Genomic DNA, 7,274 nt, shown 5'->3' with positions numbered 1-7,274 from the left:
TTTTGCAATGCGTTTCACTTCCATTATGCTTTTTTTGAATCTGTGTCAATCAGATAGAAAACCAAGCAGGAGAAAATGGACAAAATTGAGTCAAAATTCGCAATCACTGACTTAGAATACAAAACAAATGTTAAAGATCTTCTTATGAGGGAGTCAACTGATGCTCCTTGATCCTAGATATGGTCACTCAGGGCCTGCCTAGGAAACACAATACTTGAAAAGGCTGTTGAGCTGCACTCGGAAAAGACAACTGCAGGATTTACAGTATTCAGATGTTCCCTCCAGAGACCCTATTGCATTCTTGTGCCTGCTGTCTTTCACATCACATTTTTTCAACATTTTCTAGATTTTAAAGTCAGTAATTACTGCAGGTAAGCAGTTGCCTTGTGTACGTTTTAACATCATTCCAGTCCTTACAGGAGCTCATCTCTGCTTTAAATGCTTCACACATGTGCTACCAGACTGTCTTGCACTGGAGATAGGTTTTCCTAGCAGGGATTAACTTTTGCATTTTTTCTTAATTTCTGTGTGGTTTGATCCTAGCGAAAGCCGCTTGCACCTTTTAGTAAAGATGCTTCCACAAACGCAGTTTGATTACTAGTTTCTCTTGGGATACATAACATCCATCGCAAAGATGGCATCTGAAAACCTATTAGGAGTCAGAGAGAATGCACTTGTCTATATGTGCGTTGTTTGTGTGTCTTTGACCTTGTAGTAAGAGATTTAAAACTCCTCCTTTCTCTTTGTTATAGGTTGGATGTTCCTGCTGGCCAAAGCCCCCTTCTTTGTCGCCCTTAACCCTCTTTGTTACAGGTCATGCAGAACATTTGATCTGATAGTTATTCCCCATGCACTCTCCTCCTTCCGTGCTCATTCCTGCCAGCCATCGCAAAGCTTGAACCTTTAGGGGCTTATTTACAAGCCCCTTGCGCCACTTTTGCGTAATGTTTACCATGGGAAAAGTGACGCAAAAGTGTTGCAAGGAGCTTGGAAATATGCCCCTTAGTGCCTTTGAGAACGCTCATACCCTCTTTCCCATTTTTCTATAATTACCAGCTTCTGTTTCAGAATTTTCATCGACATTTTGCCCACGTTATACGCTTCAGAGAGTTTGAGAAAAAACAGCTCTGCGGGCGCGACTTCACTGAGAGTGATCAGAAGCTGCTTGTTTATTTGTGTCATTGGTGTTCCTTCTCTTGTCATCTTTGGATCCCTGGCTGTTGATTAGATAGTAGACTGCACCCTTCCATGCACTCTTGGAGTTGTCTAGTTCCTTTCCTGTAGATGACAGAGATTCAGGATTGGTCGGTTTTGCTTTTGTTAGGAAGGAAGAGATGATGGATCCTGAGACTAGGTCTTCATTGATTCATACACTATGTTGAACCCCTTGACACATACTTCTGAGCAAGATTAGACCAGAAGGTTTGGTGTCTTAATACTGCATGCCTCCTATTCCTTCAACAGTTCTAGAATGTCAAATTTGACCAATTGTTTGATAGGGTATAAGAGAAATTGAGCTGTTGCTTTGTAGATCCTTAGGGAGTCTCTTTTTGTTAAGATCTGGCTACAGATAGCCTTATCTTTACATTTCCAAACGCAAATGAGATCCACATGGTATACAGGGTTGGCATTTCTCAGATGGATACACTGCCATAAACGTGCCATTATGCCAGAGGTAATATGGCTCGGTATTTTCAGCTTCATAATTTCACATGCATGACATTCTGTTGCCACCAGGTACTCAGTGTTTGTAGTGCAGGCGTGCAAGCCTAGCACATTGGCTTGCCAATGCTTGTTTTGTTTTGTAATCAAAGGTTTTTGCACATGTTAACTGTTCTGCCTATTTATGCATTGTACCTCATTTCATTTCTCGAGCACCGCCAAGTTCAAAGAAGATGTTGAAAATGTTCCTAACCTGGTTTGTTTTCTCTGTGACGCGATTTCACTTGAGACAATTTTACTCTTTTAACAATTCTGCAATATTTTCTTGTATTTTGCACTGGACCTTGCTTCCTCATTGCATAATTAATTAAACTGGCTTCTTAGATTAATATCGAATCTATTTAGATTGGCTATTTATGCATTGCATCATTTGTAGGATGTTTTGTGTTTTTGATTTCCTCAGGGTTAGTTACTTCCTGTGTCTTATCGTAGATTTTGGGGTGGTTTGTTTTATTTTCAGAGGAACAATTAAGATCACTGAGTTACCAAGCCATAACTAAGGTTTCACAGCAAGGTTCACTGAATCAAGAAAAAGTATGGAAAATTGAGCTGCAATTGGAAAACTAAAATCTTGCCTTGGGCTCCCAATGTGGTTGCGTTGAAGCTGTGTGTAGCGAGCTATTTGCAAGTTGGTGGAAGGGCCTTGGTTTTTCAAAGCCCAGGACATTGAGCCCCCCCCCAGCTCTTCCTTTGGTTTTGACTGAATCTGACCACCCACAGGTTAAACCAATCTTTGAATTGTATTGCCAAAACTTACGTTTCACAACAAAGTTAACTGAATCAAAATGCTTTGTTTCCGTGGCTGATGCTACTTTGATGCCATTATAGATACCATACACATGGACATGACAAATGATTATAGTACTGCCATTGCTTAATTTGTTCCGGACGTTTCCGGTGCTCGGTACCGGCACTTAACTGTCAGCACTGGCTCTAGTGACAGTCCACGACATGATGGTGCTGTTTTTTGTTTCCTATCTCTCATGCCACTCCCCAAACTAATATTTCAGATCAACACTCTGCTGATTATGGGTGAGCTACTTCAAAATGGAAAGCCTTTCTAATTCATATGTCCGCATATTCTACTGGTTGCCAGGTTCTTCGTAATGCTCAGCCAAGACAGAATTCATTGATGTCAGCTCTTCAACTACACGTCTGTTCATTCCACTCGCAGGCATGTTAATCCTGACCCCATTCGTACTTCTCCTAGACCGTAAACCCCAGGATTCATTTCAACAGCCAATTGATGCTCTTCACGGTTGCTACCACCTCTCTCTACTATTACTAATTGCTCCATTGACTCCTCAGTTTTGCAGCCCACACTCTGTTCAATGTTCCCAGAGCCACATCCACCTCCATCTTCTTCCATCAGGCATCCTAGTTACATATTACGGCAATCCTATTATACGTTCCTCCTTCTAAGTTTCCATTCAGTCTATAATTGCCCCTCCCCCACAATTTATAATCTTAAATTGACTATCTCCTTTTGCACAGCTGTCTGCAACTTCAATTCCAAACCCATTATCATCATAGTAGCAGTTATGCCCTAAAGGTTCAGGTCACCTTCTTTCCCGCCCCCTCCCCCAATAACAGACCCCCTGCTATCAACCTAACATTTGCCGACTTCATGATCACTTTCAACGTAGTTGTAGGTTTCAGATTGTTTTTCTTTAACCACAATCGTCTCCAATCTCCACTAACCCCCACAAGGGCCATCGCTCGCAGAGCGACTGTACTGACCGCTCCCTGGGTCTAATATCTCATTTTCTGTGTGACAGCTGAGATAGTATTCTATTGTATCAATCCCCACCACCACTTCCCAATAATGGTTATATATTGCAATAGGCCACTAAATTCTTATGTGCCATTTCAAGTAACTTGCAAAGCAACATTTCTAATAAAGAATGCTGTGAAATAAATACAAATACAACAATTCTAAAAAATGAAGGGATTTTGATGTATATTCAACGCATTTTTCATAAACGAAATAAACAAATTTCAAGAAACAATCGTGGTTAGCAGAAAATTATCATAAGGCAAAGGTTTATGATATATTTGGCTGCCAGGACATTTTCCTGTGTAACATCAGAAATGTGATGGCCGTGAGTGCATACAACATCTTCTAATTAAACATAGTTGAGATAAAAATTGTGAGGGGATTAAAAATTGCCTTTGACTTGCTAAACTTTGTCTGTGGTCTTGGTCTATGGAGGAAAATACAAAGGCTTTGAAGCTTCATTTTAAGAGACTTCTATTTGTTGTAGTTCTCATTTTCATAATAGTCTTGCCTCCATACCTTATTAAAGGATGCAACGTTTTTGTACCTGTATGTGCAAGATGCATGTTCACCTGTACTGCCTCCTTATTAGCATTGACGAAAGCATATGACACACAGATGTCAATCCTGCGTCCTGTGATTTGACTCCCTGTTTTGCTACAGCCCTTGTGAATTAAGTGAGCGTGGCAGAACGCTGTTTTCTTAAACCCCTTGTACAGAGGATTGAGCCTTGCTGGAAACTGAGGCCTGATGCCCCACTAGGGCTATGTCTCTTCTTCATACAGACCAGAACACCCAATGAATAAGAATGAGCTGGCATGAACCTGGCTTCTCTGTAATTGTTGGGTGGCTTGCATTGTCATGATGCATGGCCATCAGGCCATACCTTCCCTGTCACAAGGTGCCACAAGGGGACTTGAACATTAAGCACTTTAAGGCTGGATCTGTAAGCCGAGTGGCAAAATTAAGTCAGGTTTTCAAAGAGGCTAACATATGTAAATAATCTCCAAATAAAATTGGCATCTCACACCTCTCAGAGTTTCTGAACCTAAATCTCTTTGAATAAATGAGCCAGATTTTAAACTATTCTGAACCAACCCAATCAGCATCTCACTAGCCCAGGGGATTGTTCCAGATTGTCTCAAAAGAGGGCAAGTAACTTCCCTTAATGTAATAAAATATGTTATGTATGGTGCCACAAAGTGAACTGAGTTTCACGTCCTTCGTGGAAGTGCCAGAGACTGAATAAAAAGGATTTGCTACATTCCGACAGATAATTCTTTATAGTGATGATTCCGGGGTGCAGGCTCTTTCTGTGTGCATAATGTAACAAGCTCACGCTAATGCAAATGACAGTCGGACTGGTGTGAGCATTGCTGGTAAACTGCTTAGAAGGAGCGGCAACCACAGAAGAACTGGCCAATTAGCAGGAATGTAATTTCAGGGAAAGGGGGGCAGATCGAAGGACTCGTCTGCACAGGACTGATAAACTAGATGGAAGGAGAGGGGAGAAGCAAGACTGACCTAGGAAGAGGGATGGACTCTGTGGAAAAGGACTGAATAATTTTCTGACTCAAAGGAAGAAAAGAGTAGCGGACTGGCCTACCTTTTCTCCTTCGATTCACTCTGTCATTATAGCGTCTTCTCTACTCCATTCATCATTGTTTACTATAATTATATTTTTACATAGCGCTGCATATGGTGTTTCCAAGCACTGTAAATAACGATGACATTGCCCTGCTTATGGTTCTCCTATTGCCTTTGAGGGCTGCTCCTTTTATAATGGGGGCAATGCTCTCAACTTTATCAGTGACGCTGAGGCCAGTGGGCGCACTGTTTTGTATGTATCTACACCCCTCCATGTGCACTCTGTTTTATCTTCTGGGCAGAGCACCATTCATATAGGTCTGTAAGGAAAGTGAGAGGGTGCATCATTTTCTGATATATTAAATAGACTGACTATCCCCAGGAGGCAACTCAAATACTGTTTACTCCACTAACAATAGACACAGAAGGGAAAGAGGAAAGCACTACTACCCAAATGTAAACATAGCAAAATGAATGTTTTTTTCCGGATGTCCTTCCTCTACTTCTGTCAGACTCTTTCTTCCCTCTCTCCCTCAGTAACTTAACCTCTCTCCTTCACTTCATCTCCCTCTGTGCTTTCAGTCCTCAACTTTCCTGCCTCTGAAGCTTACTTGACCTCTGGGTGGTTGCTTCTAGGTTGTGCGAAATTCACTTAACTTGTTTTTGTATAATTATGCGAAATTTCAACAAATTTGCACATAAAAATCCACAATTTCCCGCTATATTTAGAGCAAATGTATACTTGCGTGGATTTTTGCCAGAAGGATGCATATAACAAAAGCACTGCAAACAGACGCTCGTATTCTCTTGATTGGTGTAAATCTTTAACCCAAATGGCACGTTTCGCTGTAAATCTTTGCTGCAAATGTCAGGTAATTACACATAGTGGTAATTACGGGAATTTCACGTAACAAGCATAATGCAAAATTTCCAAAATTTCTCCCAGCCCTAGTTGTGTCCTGCAACGCCGCTACAGCAACCCAAACTGAGTAGCCGCAGTCGACCATACTGCTGTGACTCAGCATTAGAAAGTTCATGGCTACTGAGGGCTCCCGGACACACTCCTTAACTTTCGTACCACTCTGTCTGCCTCCCAAAAACTAGAAGGAAACTTTTTCCCCTGCATTCCATCTCCGAATAGCAGCAAATATCTATTTACAGTGTATGTGCACGCAAGCGCCCTGAGTTAAGCCATTTCTGAGCAGAAAAGGTGAAAAGCATTGTTTTGAATGTAAATGTTGTCTCAAGTGGATGATTAGAGTCATCATTTTGAATGCGTGTTACTGGTTCCTTTTGTTTTACATTAACCTGCTCAAGTGTTTGGCAGGGGGCAAAACCAGCATAAATACTGCCACGTATAGGCTTAATTGGATTATAAGTGCATGCGCGCTCTTGGAATTTAAGTGAGCAGCAATGTGAGAGGATATCAGGCAAGCATTTCAGAGGGAACACAGGCGATTACCAATCGGTATTCATGGAAGGATGCAGCACCGAATCAGCAATTTTGCATATGGTGGATGACGCTATAAGCATTCTAGGCAGCAGTAGTTCCTTTCTCCTAATCCTCCTTGATCTGTCTGTGGCGTTTGACATGGTTACCCCTCCTCCCTCATGAACACACTGCAGGAAAATGGGCATTGAGGGCACTGTGCTAAGGTGGTTCTCCTCATTCTTAAAAAGCAGAGGATAAATAATAAAAATCACCTACTCGCTAGCAAACACCTCCCAGCTTAGTCTAGGCGTCCCAAGGCTTCATCCTGTTTCCATCACTATTCAACCTAATAATTTCACCAACAATTTGTGTTTGGCCAAAAAATGCAAACATTTCATACCACTTTTATGCTGGCGATACTCAGATTTACATGAAGATCTCCTTGAAAGGTGTCAACTCTCCGGTGCAAAGCTTGAGTGAAATTAAGTCCTGGATGTCTCATAATCACCTCAAACATACCATCCTCAAAACAGAATTTCTACTAATCTCCCACCTAACTTCTCAAACCCTTTCCAGCAATAGATCAACAGTTGTGCCTTATGGAAACATGACCCATAAATTGTAGAATGTTTGAAATCTCTCTGTTTCCTACTGGGTACAAATCCCAACCTTCCACTCCTAATGCTCTAGTTAAGGACGCACAATGCCAATAGAGACTGCTGAGAGGCACCAATCACCCTATACCACAGGAAGACT

The 7,274-nt window shown here is 41.6% G+C and overlaps 1 protein-coding gene across 1 annotated transcript in view; it reads left to right on the top strand.

Moving 5' to 3' along the window:
• The window catches only part of PREX2 (phosphatidylinositol-3,4,5-trisphosphate dependent Rac exchange factor 2), a 1,250,200-nt gene that overhangs the window by 1,051,817 nt on the left and 191,109 nt on the right, over positions 1-7,274 (top strand). The window lies entirely within an intron of this gene.

This window comes from Triturus cristatus, chromosome 5_1 (assembly GCF_964204655.1).
Source record: "Triturus cristatus chromosome 5_1, aTriCri1.1, whole genome shotgun sequence".
Classification (NCBI taxonomy): Eukaryota; Metazoa; Chordata; class Amphibia; order Caudata; family Salamandridae; genus Triturus; species Triturus cristatus.
The sequence above is the reverse complement of the archived record's forward strand: the minus strand, read 5'-3'. Positions and strand labels throughout refer to the sequence as shown.